Source organism: Mus musculus, chromosome 11 (genome assembly GCF_000001635.26).
Source record: "Mus musculus strain C57BL/6J chromosome 11, GRCm38.p6 C57BL/6J".
NCBI classification, from domain to species: domain Eukaryota; kingdom Metazoa; phylum Chordata; class Mammalia; order Rodentia; family Muridae; genus Mus; species Mus musculus.
The window spans coordinates 8,118,968-8,136,335 of record NC_000077.6 but is presented as its reverse complement, the minus strand read 5'-3'; positions in this window follow the sequence as shown (position 1 = coordinate 8,136,335).

Sequence of the window (17,368 nt, the reverse complement as noted above, 5' to 3'; positions counted from 1 at the left end):
AAATGTAATCCCCTTTCCCGGTTTCCCCTCCAAAACCCCCCTCCCCCACTCCCCCTCCCCCTGCTCACCAAAGCACCCACTTCTTCTTCCTGGCCCTGGCATTCCCCTATACTGGGGCATAGAATCTTCACAGAACCAAAGGCCTCTCCTCCCATTGATGACCGACTAGGCCATCCTCTGCTACATAGGCAACTGGAGCCATGAGTCCCACCATTTGTTTTCTTTGATTGGTGGTTTAGTCCCAAGGGGCTCTGGGGGTACTGATTAGTTCATATTAATGTTGTTCCTATGGGGCTGCAAATCCCTTCAGCTCATTGGGTACTTTCTCTAGCTCCTTCACATTCCAAAGATGTCTTGGTAACATTTCCATTGCTGTGATAAAACACCCTAACAAAAGCAACTTAGTGGAGAGAGGGCATCCCTCAGTTCAAAGTCGAGGTAGTGGGAAGATCAATAGGGCAGGAATTGAAGCAGATTGCTACATTCCCAGTCAAAAGGGGAAAGAGAATACATTCATGCACACTTGTGCCCAACCTGCTCTCTCCACTGCCACGCAGTTCAGGATCCCTACAGAGTTGTTTCCACTCCAGTCATTAAAATCAAGATCTTTCCCTATATACATGCCTGCAGGCCAACCTTACCTAGACACTCCCTCTTTGAGACCTCCTTCTCAGACCACTCTAGACTGTGTCAAGCTGACACCTATAACTAACCTTCACATCAAGCTACATGGTCAGACCACCCTCAGTATATATGTTTCCCAGTGTTTAAATGAAGTCTATAAATAGAAAAAGACCTTTACTGCAGTCTAACCAGTAAAATTCCATTATGCCAAAAGTCTACAGATACCCACGCTATAACTAGAAATTGTGGCTCATGCCTGATGGTACAAACCTGCCATCCCAGGTACTGGGGGTTAAAGTAGGAAGCTCTGAACCCTGTCTCAAAGTAGAAAATGAAAAGAGGAGCTAATGATGAGTCTTAGTGAGAGCACACTTGCCTAGCTTGTGGGAGCACCAGGTTGTATCCCCAGGACCACACAAGCAAAATCAAAAATCTGTACTAGAAGTAGAAATACTGTACAGCTGCAGAGATGAAAGTGAGACTATGCAGAAATATTTATGGGAAGCAATCCAGACACACTGACATTTGCAACAAGAGTTCTGAACAGCACAGGCTGCAGTCAATGGTCACATTCTACACATGCCTTTCACCTCAACACAGCTGAAATGTCCAATCTCCGACATGTGAATGGCTTTCACTAGCCCTGCTTTGCACATGATGGAAGTGTAGGAGAAAGAGCAGTGGATAGGAAGCTCAGAAGAACAGGGCATTTATCAGATGCTGTGACAAATCTCAATTTCAAAACAGACCCAGCCTGAGACAAGAAAAAGGGTGTGGCCTTTTTCAGGTCAGCCTAACTTTGAATTTGCTCTTTGAAGCATCTTAATTCACTTTAAATTTATGCAGAAGTTTCTTGGCTCCAGTTGTAAGTGAAGTCCATGAACTCAAGTCTTACACAACCAAGGCCCAGGAGAGGGGAACCAGAGCAGCAGAGATGCACAGCATGGGATCATTTCCACAGTGATGCTCTATTTGAACAGATGAGGTTTGGCTTAGGGGACAGAAACACATCCATGTAGGGGCAGCCCAACTTCTAAGCCTTCTCTCTCTCTTGCTCGCTCGCTCTCTCGCTCTTTTTTTAACACTTCTTTCAATTTTTATTAGATATTTTCTTCATTTACATTTCAAATGCTATCCTGAAAGTCTCCTATACCCTCCCCCCGCCCTGCTCCCCTACCCACCCACTCCCACTTCTTGGCCCTGGCGTTCCCCTGTACTGGGGGATATAAAGTTTGCAAGATCAAGGGGCCTCTCTTCCCAATGATGGCCGACTAGGCCATCTTCTGCTACATATGCAGCTAGAGACATGAGCTCTGGGAGTACTGGTTAGTTCATATTGTTCCACCTATAGGGTTGCAGACCCCTTCAGTTCCTTGGGTACTTTCTCTAGCTCCTCCATTGGAGGCCCTGTGTTCCATCTTATAGCTTACTGTGAGTATCCACTTCTGTATTTGCCAGGCATTGGCCTAGCCTCACATGGGACAGCTAGCTATATCAGGGTCCTTTCAGCAAAACCATGCTGGCATATGCCATAGTGTCTGCGTTTGGTGGCTGATTATGGGATGGGATTTCCGGGTGGGGCAGTCTCTGGATGGTCCACCCTTTCATCTCAGCTCCAAACTTTGTCTCTGTAACTCCTTCCATGGGTATTTTGTTCTCTCTTCTAAGGAGGAATGAAGTATCCACGCGTTGGTCTTCCTTCTTCTTGATTTTCTTATGTTTTGCAAATTGTATCTTGGGTATTCTAAGTTTCTAGGCTAATAACTAGTTATCAGTGAGTGCATATCTAGTGAGTGTATCTGGAGGATATAATTCTGAGTGAGGTAACCCAATCACAAAAGAACTCACTTGATATGCCTTCTCTTTTTTTAGGAAGACTTCATGACATGCTCAGCTTACACTACAAAGTTTTACCTGGAAATAAAAGGGTGTTTTGCAAGCTGTTAGCACTGGAATCTGTCTCTTTGTGCCTGCCTTGCTTTCTACTAATAGTTTTGTGGACTAGCATTGCTTTTAGTCCTAGGTTCCAGCTCAGACTCTACCTAGACTGCCCTTGGAAAGTCTAACTGGGATATCTCTAAGTGCCCTTGCCACTCTCCTTTCTCAGTGGCCCAATCTTCCCTTCTGTTAGTTAGGAGCATGGTAGTTAGGAGCAGACCCACAGGGCACACTGGCAAGGAGTTCACCCGGCTGTCTTTCTTTTACTGCATCCACCTCTTGCCGGTATAGCCATCTTCCATCAAGATCCTTGGTGCTGTTGATTACAGGATGTCACATGATTTATGATATTATCTAAATATCACAATTTAAAATTGGCAGCTAAAATAACAAATGATCTAATTAACTGACGAATCCATCTGGAATGGCATGGGAAACTGACTTTGTTGTTGGCCCCTAGCTGACATGAGATATGGAGGTGCTAGCTCTCCCTCTCAGGGGTCTTGCAGGCTTCTGACTAGACTGCAGTCACTAGAAGTTTTTGGTAGTTTCCAAGAAGCAGGCAACATCTCTTCTTTCCCATTTGTTGAATATCTGATTTCTCAGCTTGCTTCTGTCTGAAGATTTATGGGAACTGAACTCCTTCAGTGAATCTTGGAAAACACAGAAGCCATGATTGTAGGAGGCGTAGAGAGAATGCTCAGGAACAGAGTGAAGTTATGTCCTACAAAGTCCCTGTAGACAGTTGATATGCATTTCCTGGATCCTTGAAAAGAACAAGTGAAGTTTGACATAAGACTCATGCCATCGGTGTCTTCACAGATGCATTTGGTGCAAAGCTGCTTTAAGGCATCTGGCCAGATGATGAGACAGACAGTTGGAGGAGGGCTCTTAGCAGGATGGGGGCAATGAGGCTCTGCTGTAAAGCACAGCTTCCCTGGAACTCTCCATATCTGACTCTTCTGACAGCAGCTAAAAGCCTTCATTGGTTCCCAGCTTTCCAGACGTGGGGATATGGATTTTCTAGGCAAGTCCAATGACTAACTGTCACCCCAAGATGGATGGAAAGGCTCAGGACAGCCTTAAGATCCCTTCCATCAAAACGGAAAGCTTCCCTGTGCAGTGTGCAGCCACTCCACCTTGGGTGAGAATCAACCTCATTGCACCTCAGGCTTCATCTGCAAAATCAATGACAATAATGAATGGAATCATCTCATAGGCTATCAGGTGGATCACTAGGTAGAAAGAATGACATAAAGAAGCATAGTTCTGGAGAGGTTAGGAAGAGAAACAGGTTTATGATGAAAGCAGCTTGGAGTTAGAGATGCAGGAGGGAGGAACCAGGACCCTCAGGTCACCAAGTCAGATCTTGAACTACACTGAAATTTCTAGTTCCACAAATAGACACACTTTCTTACAAGCCTTAAATCAGTATCACCTGGACTGATTTAATGGCCAGTCCCAGGTTATGAAATTAAACATTCTAATGTAACCAGACTTTCTTGGTGACATTAGCCAGGCTGGAATTTCCTTACATGCCATTTTCTCTCTTGTTTTATGCTGACTGACGGGCTTCCTACTTGGAAGGAAACTACCCTAGAGTCACTCTGACTTTCTCACATTTGCATGTGTGAGTACATATGTACCTGTGTGTGTGTTTCCAGGGTGCACACTCCCCTTGCGTGAGCCATAAATTCTTTTCCAGGGCTGAAGGCCTGCATCTTAGGAAGGATTCACACTACAATCTGCCATTTTGATGAATCATTATTTTCAGTTTTGAAAGTTGCTTTGGAGTCTCATTTAAGAAACCACACTTTAATGGATGAAGATTTTCTTCCATGTATTCTTCCAAGAGTCTAAGAAAATTTCCTTTTGAAGTGAAATCTCAGTGTCCACATCTGGAGTTTATTCTGAGGCAGGGTGTTACTGCTGCTATTTCATTATGGGATGCACCTAACCATTGCTTCCTCTCTCTTTCTATGGGAAATGCCCTCACTCCTGTGCACAAACGTGCTCCTCTTACTTCACTGATTTCCTCTCTGCTCCCCAGAGAACCCTTATACGATTTGCTTCAGCTTCATTGGCTTGCTGAGTCAAGTGATCTCATCTGTAAACCTGGAAATTTTGGCTAGTTCTCCAAGCCAAGCATATTGATGTGGACCTTTAGTTCAGCTAACTTGTGTGTTAGTGTAACTATCTCAGCCACTTTGAAGGACTCAATCCAGTGCCTTGCTGTGTTCATTACATTTACAGTTCTCATTACAACTCAATTTCACAACGATTTTGTTGAAAGAAAAGGTAACCCTTTGTCCTTAAGCCTGTGCCCTCTTCTTCCAGTCTGGTTCCATCTCTTTGGCTAGATTAGCTTCTTTGACACATTGCTTCTGAGGTCATCACAGCATAGGCATCACATTTGTCTGGAAATTTTAATTTTTATCATTGGGATTGAACTTGAGGTGAGGATAAACAATGGCCTTTACCATTGAGCTACCTTCCCCAATTATACATATAATATACATATCCATCCATCCATCCATATATACATACATACATACATACATACATACATACATACATATATACATTCATACATACATACATGTGGGGCAGTGGGCGGTGCCAGGAAACTTGTTAAGGTTCAGTGAGTTCAGAAATCCCAATATCCTCAGGCCTGGGACCACAGACATTCCACTTGTTCCCAATCAGGTCCCTGTCACATAACCATGCACCCCCATGGAGAGGATTACACAGTCAGTCACATAGGAGCAGTGCCCCAAAGCCCCTCCACATGAAGATGAGGCATCACTAATATCTCAGACCAAGCCAATAGAAAGCATCTGCTTTTAGGCCCCAACCCACCCCAAAATGTACATAAGATCCTGTCTACAAGAAATAAAGGTGCACAAAAGGTTCACCAAAGATCATCTGGAAGCAGCTGTCATATAAGAGCTGTAACGCTATTGGGAAGACAGTTCTTTCTTGAAGCTTTTGCCATTGGAAGCAGCCTGAGCCTACCACAGTTACTTCCTACTTGGTAGTCCTGGACATGGCTCCTAGCTACATATGTCTGCTTTTTCTGTCCCAAAGTCAAGAATGATCCAGGGTTAGAATTATCTCTCTCTTCCATGAACTTGCACACATCTCTCTGAGTGCACATGGCCTTCCAGGTTCTCAGGAATTTACACCCCATTGACATTTTTCAATATTTATTCATTGCTTTCTGCAACAATAAAAATATATGTAAGTGTTTTTTGTTTTGTTTGTTTGTTTTTTGTCTGATTTGTTTTTGTTTTAAAAACATCTCAGGGTGACCCCAGGTGGTAGCTTTTGAACTGGGGGAATTCTGAGTGAGGCAGGAGAATGTTACATTTTTTATTGGACAGGCTTGAATAGACAATACAATTCTTCATACTGTCTACTCTGCTCTCTGCAGCAGTGGAAAAGCATGTGTGATTTTCAAGGTTGCTGCTAAGGTACAGGATGTTGTGTGTGTATGGTGTTGGTGCATAGTGTATGTGTATGTTTGTGTGTGTATATGAGAGAGAGAGAGATGTATGTAAGGATTGTGTAAGGATGTGTGAGATATTGTGTAAGGGTGATATATGAGGTATGATGTATATGGATGGTATGTTGGGATGGTATTTGGGGATGGTGTGTTGGGAATTGATGTAGAGGGGGACAACGTGTGTGCATGATGTTGTGTTGGAATGGTGTGTGGGACATGGTGTGTGTGTGTGGATGATGTGTGTGGGAATGTGGGTGAGATGGTGTGTGTGGATGATGTGTGTGGACTTAGTGTGGAGACACTTTGAATACAGCACTGAGGAAAATTAACCCTACACAAAGCTCCCTGTTCTTGCTGAAACAAACTTATTATTTCTAAAAATTAAGTCTGCTTTAGTTTTTGAAACTCTTGGTTGATTTCCCAGTCACTAAAGCTTGATTCTGACTGTTTTACCTGTATATGTGTTTCTATCACAAGAAAGCCAAGATTTTGGTTTCTTCTCCTGCCAATTTTACTGATCACCTAGAAACTCTCCTGAGCTTTGCAAATCAATATAAATATGTTAGACTATAATCAGTTTTCGGTTCTTTGCTTTTCAGATTGTTTTACTGAATTTGCTAGTGACTGAATTCAACTCCAGAAACAAGCTGCAATGTTTCTGACTTATGAGAATGGCTGTGGTTAGGGTGTGGGTTGTGTTCCCAAAGTGACATATGCTGGAGGCTTGGTCTCCAATTAACAATAGTAATAGAAATGGGACCCTAGAGAGCTCATACCATCTAAGTAGTTGTGTTTGGGGATAAAAAAATGTCTCAGTAGTGACACATGCTTTTGGCTCTTGTAGAGGACCTGAATTCAGGTAGTTCTCAATCACTTCTAACTCCAGCTCCAGGAGATCTGGCACGATCTTTATGCACTTTCACACATATGGCATACACACAAAGACATACACACAATCTCATGAATAATTTTTAAAGACTGTGTTTACACCCATAGGTGACTGCTTCCATGGCTTTGATCTGAGAAGCTCCATTTGGTAGGAGGCAGCAGCAGCCAAAGAGAGGTTTGGAATGTCTGCACTACCCCTTCCAAGGCTCAGAGAACATCATGGAAAGCATGGGGAGCAAGAATGTCAGCACTGGAGGACATAGCTAAATGAGATAGCGCATTGTCTTAGGAACACACCATCCCTGTTGTGCTCTTACTTCCACAGCAGATGCGACAACAGCAGGAGAGTGAGCAGGGAGAAGGGCATTTTACATGATGTTTCCTTCCATGTTTAAATGTATCTATCAAACCCTCAGAAAGATGCAATTAAGGAGTAGTCCCTAATGTAGAGTGGGGTTTAGTGAATGAATTGTTCAGTTATTTCTCAACCTTATCAAAAGTAGTAGAGTGGCTCATGACAGCAACAGATACTTAGAAGATTGCAAAGCAACTGGGAAACTGCAAACTCAAAAGCATAGAGTAGGTTCTGGGCATTGGCTGCTCAGTTTCTCTGTAAAATAGGTTTAGATAATACATAATAAACAACAGCAGAGGTGGAACCCAGTGGGAGCTAAATATGCTACATATAAGCACATATTTAGACTGTGCCTACTGAGTAGACTGTGTTAGCATTCTCAAGGCTATCTCAGACATTACTAGTTCTTTCAGTAGTTAATGTGCCAACTCACTTGTTAATGCGAGATATGATTATTATTAAGCCTTCAAGTCTCTCTTCTTGCTTCTCCTCTTACAGACATCCTTTCTTTTGTATAGTCCTATTGCTAATTTTATTTTCCACCAGTACCTGAGCTATGATCTGGCACTTTTTGGTCCCCAGAATGGTGAGATTAAGAAATCTTATTTTCTTTATAATTTTCTCAGCTTTAGGTATTTTGTTATAGTAACAGCTGTATAATGATTAGCTGTAATGCCAAGGTTAATATTGGTATGTGCTAAACTTCCAGCTGACGATTAACCAATACAATGGGGTATCCTATGCAGTTCATGAAAACTTCTAATCCTAAGAAAAACCAAAATAATGCTATAAAAGCAGACTCTAATCAATTGATTTAAAACATGCTTCTCCCATGACTATGTTGATGATATCAGGGCTCCAAGTTGATTGTGCTGTCTCAATCAAGTTATTTTCAAAACGGTCAATTCTTTTGCTGTATTCTCAATAGTTGTGAGCAACCAGGTCCAGCCATATCAAAGGGGCATGGTTGCATAACAGTGTGTATCAGGGCCCCTTTCATTGGCTGTCTCTTATGTTAGTCCTTAACCTTTCTTTATCTCCCAAGTTTAATTTCCTTTTGTGTATTTCTATGTTTTTTCTTGGAATTGTATTAAAGAGCTGCAGCATTAGATAGGTTGAGAACTACTGTTTTAGAAGGGTTATGCTAAGTATCCACTTTTGGAAGTCAAAATATTTGTTCCAAGTCAGAAAGAGTTAATTGTGCAGACAATGTTAGACAGTCAATAAAGTAAGATGAGGCACTGCAGTGTTAACTATGGCAGTCATTAAGTGACCATGAACCTCTAAAAATATTTATTTATTTATTATTTATTTATTTACTCAGCATATTCTGATAATGGCTCCAACCAACTCTACACTTTTCTTGCTTTCTCTTTCTCTCTCCCTCTCTCTCTCTCTCTCTCTCTCTCTCTCTCTCTCATTAGAAAACACACAGACATATAAAAATGAATGAAATTAAAATAAGATAAAATTAAAAAGCAAATAAGACAAAACAAATGAATAGAAAAACAATAGCTCCAAAGAAAAATAATGTAGACTCAGTGACACTGGTAAACACAAGAAAACCCACAATCACATAAAGTTGGAAAATATAATATATAAGACCTATAATGTAAGGGGGAAATAAGAAAGAAAAAGAAAAAAAGGAAGGAAGGAAGGAAGGAAGGAAGGAAGAGAGAGAGAAAGAAAGAGAGGGAGAAAGAAAGAGAGAAAGATAGATAAAGGAGAAACCCTAGACAGAAGATTTGAGACAAAAACTCTTCCTGAAATGTCAGAGTTTATTTTTTGTTGGCCATCTGCTGGTGGGCCTGAGACCTGATCTCAATAGTGTTTTGTATGCCCAGTGAAACTCTGGAAGAAAACTAATTTGTATTGGTTAGTAATTGGAGATAGCTCCTGGGTTGGCCATGTGGGCTTGTGTCTACTTCCACTCTCACCACTGGGACCCTGTACTGGCTAGTTTTGTGTCAACTTGACACAGCTGGGGTTATCACAGAGAAAGGAGCTTCAGTTGAGGAAATGCCTCCATGAGATCCAACTCTAAGGCATTTTCTCAATTAGTGATCAAGGGGGAAAGGCCCCTTGTGGGTGGGACCATCTCTGGGCTGGTAGTCTTGGGTTCTATAAGAGAGCAGGCTGAGCAAGCCAGGGGAGGCAAGCCAGTAAAGAACATCCCTCCGTGGCCTCTGCATCAGCTCCTGCTCCCTGACCTGCTTGAGTTCCAGTCCTGACTTCCTTTGGTGATGAACAGCAGCATGGAAGTATAAGCCGAATAAACCCTTTCCTCCCCAACTTGCTTCTTGGTCATGATGTTTGTGCAGGAATAGAAACCCTGACTAAGACAGACCCCATCTGGTGCAGACCCACGCAGTCCCTGTGGATTCTGCCATAGTCTCTTAGAGTTCATTTGTGCATAGATCCTGCCGTGTTTAGAAGTCCTTGTTTTCTTGGTATCCTCCATCTTTACTGGCTCTTACAATCTTTCCCCTTTCTCTTTGCAGAGTTGCCTGAGTTTTGAGGAGAGGGAATTGCAGCAGACATACCATGTAAGACCAGGTGTTACAAAGTCTCCCACTCTCTGAACATTGTCTAGCTGTAGGCCTTTATATTTAATCCTACCTACAGCAGAAGGACTCTTCTGTGAGATGGCTGTATAAGAGACTGATTTATGAGTATAGCAGAATGCCATTAAGACTCATTTTATTCTGGGTTCCTTTAGCAGAGCAGGCAGTAGTATTTGTTTTTTTTCCTAAATCCCTGGGCTATCTAGATGCAGGTTCTTGACCACTAAGTTATGTTGGAGATAGGTTCCATGAGTGGGCCTTCGATCTAATCTGATATTGGTTGGTTAGCTCCACAAGCTGTGTGTCACTAGTGCACTATTGCATCTTGCATGCAGGTCACCATTGTAGAGTGAAGGGTTTGTAGTTGGGCTGGTGTTTACCTTTCTCCTTTGGTAGCATGCAGAGTACCCTTCAGTACCCTGAGCACTAGTCAATATAAGTGAAGGCTCTAGGTAGGCTCCAGTTTGATTTCTCCCTGCTCAATGATCTGTGTAGTTGTCTTTAGCAATAGAGCCTTAACATCAGTTTGTGGAGAGCAACCCATAGCCTTGGCAATAGTCTGGGTTGTTTGCGGGTTCCAATGAAGTATCTTTGGCCAACAACTCAATGAGATGTAATCCATTTTCAGAACTGAAGTCTTTATTTGTCAATGAGAACTATCCAGCTGGGGCTTTGTCTCCACTGTTATTTGGCAATTCTGTTTAGATAGCTCTCATATGTACAAATTTTAGGAAGCTTCTAATATATTAGGGTTCCATATAATCCCCCAAATGGTCTTTAGTTTTATCTGTCCCTTTCCATATTCCCTCCCTTCTCCATCCTTCCTCCTGCTCTCTCTTTGATCCTTCAGTTCTAGTACGTTCTCCCTATATTCTCTAACTGTCCATCTATAACTAACCTCTGTGGTTATATGGATTTTAGCCTTCTTACTGAAGAATTAACAGCTAACATCTACATATAAGTGATTGTATACCATATTAGTCTTCTTGGTCTGGGTTATCTCACTCAGGACAATTTGTCTGTTTCATACATATACCTACATTTTTAATAGCTGAGAAATATTTTGTTGTGAAAATGTAACATATTTTCTTTATTCACTCATCAGTTGATAAACATTTATACATTGTTGAATGCTTTCTAGGACTTTTATTTTTGAGGAGATATTATAAGTAAAGCATCAATGCTTGAACAAATATCTCTATAGTATGATAAAGTATTTTAGGGGTGTGCCCAAGAGTTGTATAACTGGATTTTGTGGTATATTGATTCCAGTCTTCCAGAGGATCTGCCACATTGATATACATAGTAACTGTACAAATTTACACTTCCACCAGCAATGGATAATTGTTCACCTTGCTTCACATCATCTGCAGCATGATCTGTTATTTATCTTATTGATCTTGGCCATTATGAATAGTTTAAGATGAAATTTCAAAGTAGTTCTGATTTGAATTTCCCTGATGACAAAGGAAGTCTTTAAGTGCTTCTTAGCTATTTGTATTTTTTCCTTTGAAAATTCTGCTTAGATCCAAACCCCATTTATTAAGTGAGTTGTTTGTTTTCTTAAGGTCCAGTTTTTTGTGTATTTTTAAAATATATTTTATGTTAGACCTCTCTCAGATTTGTAGTTGATAAAAATCTTTCCCCATTCTTTCCACCTGTCACTTTGCCCAAATGGTGCTATCTATTCCCATATAGAAACCATTCAGTTTCATGGAGTCTCATTTATTAGCCTTTGTTCTTATTGCCTGTGTGCTGAAAGTTCGTTCCTATGCCAATGAGTTGAAAACATTTCCCAGCTTTCTCCTCTCTCATATCAAGCATATTTGGCCCTGTGTTGCTGTCTTTAATCCATTTGAAGGTGAGTTTTATGCAGGGTGATAAGTATGGATTCGTTTTAATTCATCTACATGCAGCTATGACGTTTGACCCACACCATTTGTTGAAGATGGTGTCTTTTTTTTCCAGTGCATATCAAAACTCAATATCCTTAGGTGTGTGGATTTATGACAATGTCTTCAATGTGAGTTTATTAATCAGTGTGCCTATTTTAATCCCAACACCATGCTGTTTTTATTACTATAGTCCTGCAGTATAGTTTGAGATCAGGAATACTGATACCTCTAACAATTCTTTTATTATTCAGAATTATTTTAGCTATCTATATTGAGCTGAAAATGAAACTTTCAAGTTCTGTGAAGAGTTGTGTTGAAATTTTGATGGAGATTTTATTGAATCTGTAGGTTGCTTTTGGTAGGATGGCCATTTTTACTATTATTAATCCTGCCAATCCATGAGCACAGGAGATCTTCACATTTTCTTCTATTTCTTTATTCAATATCTTAAAGTTTTTATCATATAAGTTTTTCATTTACTTAATTTGAGTTACCCCATTTTGTTCTGTTCTTTTGAGTTTATAGTGAGAGATACTGTTATCCTGTTTTGTTTTGTTTTGTTTTTTCCTCAGTTGCCATCTGTATACAAGAAGGCTACTGATTTTTTTTTGATTATTGTTTCAGGTTTTTTTTTTGTTTTGTTGTTGTTGTTGTTGTTGTTGCTGTTTTGTTTTGCTTTTTTACTTTGCTAAAATTATTTATCAGTTATAGGGGTTTCTTAGTAAACATTTTAGGGATATATACTTACATATTACCATCTGCATTTGTATCTCCTTCAGTTGTCTTAGTTTTCTAACACTTCAGGTACTATATTGAATAAATATGGAGAGAGTGGGCATTTTTGTCTTGTTCCTGATTTAAGTGGATGTTCACATATATCTTTTGTATCTCTAGTATCTCAAGGACTTTTATCCTGAAATATTGTTAGGTTTGGTCAAAGGCCTTTTCTGCATCTAATGAGACAATCATATATTATGCTTTGACTTTTAGTCTGTTTATATGGTGGATTACATTGATCAATTTACATATGTTGAACCATCATCCCTTTATCTCTGGAATGAGGCCTACTTGATCATGGTGGATGATCTTTTTGATATGATCCAGTATTTGGTTTGCAAGTATTTTATTTACACTTTTGCATGTATGTTCATTAGGGAAACTGGTCTGTATTTTATTTGTTTTGTCTTTGTGTGTTTTGTGTATTAGGATAAATGTGGCCTTGTAATAAGAATTGGGCTATGGTACTTCCATTTCTATTTTGTGGAATAATTTGAAGAGTATTGACCAGTGAAGGATAGTCATAATCCTATGATTATTTGGTTTTTCTTGGTGTCTGTTATCATGTACTAATTTTCATCTCTATTCTGTTAATTTGAATACCTCTCTTTGTCTTTTAGTTAATTTATATAAGGGTTTGACAATCTTATTTATTTTCTCTAAGAACTAATTCCTTTGTATTTTTGTAGTCTTTGTTTATTTTTATTTTATTGATTCTTTCCTGCGTTTTATTATGTCTTACAGTCTACTTGTTTGCGTATTATTCCTTTTTTGTTCTAGAGTTTTCAGGTGTGTCATTGAGTTACTAATATGACATTTCTCCCCCTCTCTGTCTGTCTCTCTCTTTCTGTTTTTCTCTCTGTGTGTTTTTCTCTCTCTGTTTCTCTCTCTCTCTGCTTCTCTATTTCTCTCTCTCTCTCTCTCCCTCCTCCTCCTCCTCCTCCTTCTTCTTCTTCTCTCTCTCTCTCTCTCTCTCTCTCTCTCTCTCTCTCTCTCTCTCTCTCAAATATAGGACCTTAAATGCTATGAACTTGCCTCTTAAAACTATCTTCCTTGTGGTCAAAGGCCTTTTCTGCATCTAATGAGACAATCATAGATGTTTTGACTTTCAGTCTTTTTATATGGTGGATTACATTGATCAATTTACATATGTTGAAACATCCCTTTATCTCTGGAATGAGGCCTACTTGATAATATGTTTGGGTATATTATGTTTTCATTTTCATTTAACTCTAAAAAGTATTAAATTTCCGTTTTGACTTATTCTTTATTCTTTAGTGAGTTGTTCAGTTTCCATGACTTTGTAAGCATTCTATTGTTTCTGTTGTTGATATCCAGCTTTAATCCATGGTTGTCAGCTAGGATGTGGGATATTTTTCTAATATTCTTGTATCTGATGAAACTTGCTTTATGTTCAAGTGTGTGATCAATTCTTAAAGAAATGGCATGAGGTACAGAGAAGAGGGTCTATTCTTTTGTGTTCGGGTGAAATGCTCTGTAGATACCTGTTAGGTTGATTTGCTTTATGATGCCAATTTTAGCATTTCCCTATTTAGATTCGTGTGGATGGACTATTTATTGAATGGGGTATTGAAGTCATCCACTATGATTGTGTGAGGGTCAATATGTGATTTAATCTATAGTACTTCTTTAAGAACATGCGTACTCTTGTAAATAGAAAATATAAATATTTAGAATTGCAACATTCTTTTGATGTATTTTTCTTTGATTTGTATTATCTTTTCAGATTAGTTTTGGTTTGAAGTCTATTTTTCAGATATTAAAATGACTATTCCAGCTTGTTTTGGGGTTCCATTTGTTTGGCATATCTTTTTCCATTCTTTGATGCTGAGATGATCTATCTATCTATCTATCGTTGACCTTTACATATGTTGTTTCTTAGAAGCAGCAGAAGGATGGATGCTAATTTCAAATGTAATTTGTTAACTTCTGTTTTTTTCCCTTGGAAATCGAACCCTCTAAAGTTGAGAGATATCAATGAGCAGGATTTGTTCATTCCTGTTATTCTGTTGTTGTGGTGTGTGTCCCCACCCTGGGGATTGCTGGTCTAGGATTATTTATTCTTTGTGTTTTCTTCGTTGTGGTTAACATGTCCAAGTTGAAGTTCTGCTTCTATTACCTTTTATTATAGTGGAATGTCTTTTTTTTTTATTCTTTGTGACTGAGATTTTTTTCTGGATATAGTAGTCTGTGCTGGTGTCTGGTCTCTTCAAGTTTGTAGATCTGTCCATGTGCTTCTTGCTTTCATAATTTCTATTAAAAGGTCAGGAGTTATTCTTTTTTTTTGTTTGTTTTGTGCTTTTTGTTTTTTTTTTTTTCTTTTTTGTTTTTTTTTGGGGGGGGGGTTCGAGACAGGGTTTCTCTGTGTGTCATCCTGGCTATCCTGGAACTCACTCTGTAGACCAGGTTGGCCTCGAACTCAGAAATCCACCTGCCTCTGCCTCCCAAGTCCTGGGATTAAAGGCGTGCGCCACCACTGCCCAGCTGTCAGGAGTTATTCTGATTGACCTACCTTTATATGTTACTTGATCTGTTTCTATTCACAAATTTTGATTCCCTTTGCTCTGTACAGTTTGTGTTTTGATTATTATGTGCTAAGGGGTATTTCGTTTCTGGTTCAGTCTATTTGCTGTGTTACATGCTTCTAGTGTGCCCTTCTTCATGGTTAAGGAAATTTTCTTTTTCTTTCTTTTTCTTTTTTTATGCCGTTCACCCGGGTTTCTTTTCCTTCCTTTATTATCATTCTTAGATTTGGTCTTTTCATGGTTTCCCAGATTTCCTGAATGTTTTCTGACTGGATTTTTTTTTAGATTTAATATTTTATTTCTTCAAGGTATTCATTTCTTTTATCTTGTCTTCAATGACTGGGATGTTCTTTTCCAACTCTTGTATACTATTAGTGAGGCTTGAATCTGAGGTTCCTGTCCAAGCTCCTACATTTTTCATTTCCAATTTTCTTTCAGTTCTCTTTTATTGATTCCATTTCTGCTTTCATTTCTTGAACAGTTTTTTTTTTTATTTCACTCCACTTTTTGTTTGTGTTTTCGTAGATTTCATTAATGTGTTTATTCATATCCCCTTTAAGTCCTTGATTATTTCATAATAGCTGTTTTGAAGTCCTTGTCTTGTGTTTCAGCTGTATTGCATTTCTCAGAGCCTAGTGTAGTATTGTAGGTTGGCCATGCTGTAGTGGAGAAATACTGTCCTGACTATTATTCATTGTGGTTTTACTCCGGGGTCTAGACATCTGAGTTTGGGATGATTCTTATTCTAGGTATTGATGTTCTCTGGTCTTTTCTTTGTTGAATAGGTTTTCTACTCCTTGTTTTCTGTTGTCCTTTATGGATCTTATGAATAATTATGGTTGTAAGGAATGATTCTGTGTCCCTGACAGGTATGACAACTGGATATCCTGGATAGAACTTGTTTCTATGTATTGGCAGTTGGCATGAAGTAATGGGGATGGAAGAGAAGGGAAGGGGTTTGAGAGCTCCACAGAAGGGAGGGAAGCTGGGTCTGCCTTAAGGATGTGATTTCTTGGTCAGTGAGGCCAGCAGTTTTACACACACATACACACATATGCACGCACACACACTTACACATGCACACTTGCACACACACACAGACTGTTTTGATTGTTGGCAGCTGGGACAACTGCATGGGGATGGCAAAGGAAAGCTGTAAAAGAGAATCTCCTTAGTTCCCTGAGGTTGGGGGTAGAAGGACTGCAGCAGGTGGATTGCTACAAAGCTTGGGTAAGACTGGGGAACTGAAATTGGAGGAATGGGGAGGAGTGTCAAAATCTCTTATCTGATTCTCTGCCCACCAGGTTTCCAGAGAGAGACTGCCTTAGGACTTGTTGAGTCAGAAAAAGGAGTGGGGCAAGGAAGGCAGGCTGATTTTTCTATTCATGAAGATCTTAAAATATAAATGAACTCCTATTGCTCTCTGCTCACCATGTCTGACTGAATAGAAGAAAACCCACTGACAATTCTCACCATGTTCTGTAGGAACCTAAGTGACTAGTGCCATGCCATTTCTGAAGTCCTTCTTCCTGACTCTGCCATCACTCCAGCCTTGCTGCTCTCTTGCTGTTCCATGAGAGGGTCACCTAAGAAACATCATATTCATTCTTTCTTCTCTCTAGGCCTCCTTTCTCACCAGCTTCTGCTTCACTTCATGAGGTCCCACAGCACAGATCTGTAAGACGAGAGTCCTGCTTTGGCCTGTCCTTGGATTGTGTGTTTGTTGAACTCCATTCATTGCAGACTCCTTTGGATTGATCTTGTGTCTGTATCTGAAATACACAGGCAAAAGTCATATACTCCTTTTAGGTAACTATTCATTGGAAACTGTATGACAAAAGCTGTTCTAAAAACAAAAAGCACCCTTGTTTCTGTCTGTAGATTGGGGGAAATGTCCAAAAGGAGGTAAAAATCAGACTATCCAAGGCCGTGCTCAGAGAATGGGAGGGAAGAATATTCTAGGAAAGGGAAGGAGCTATGGAAAGACACATGGTCTTCTTAGGCCTAGAACAAAACTCTACATATAAATTCCTTATCAATGCACTGACAATAAAATTCTGAAGTCAAGACATGTTTGGAAAAGAAATGTATTCAACCTGAGTTTCATTCAATATTATTTGAAAGACTTGGAATTTTTCCATTTCTAATCTTTAAGAGGGAAGAGAGTATCACTGCTTACAACAGGGTTATGACACCGGTGAGCATTTAGTCAAGTCAAAGAAGACCAAGACACTTAGATGAATGGGAAAGACAGGTGGCAAAGAGCTACCTAGGAC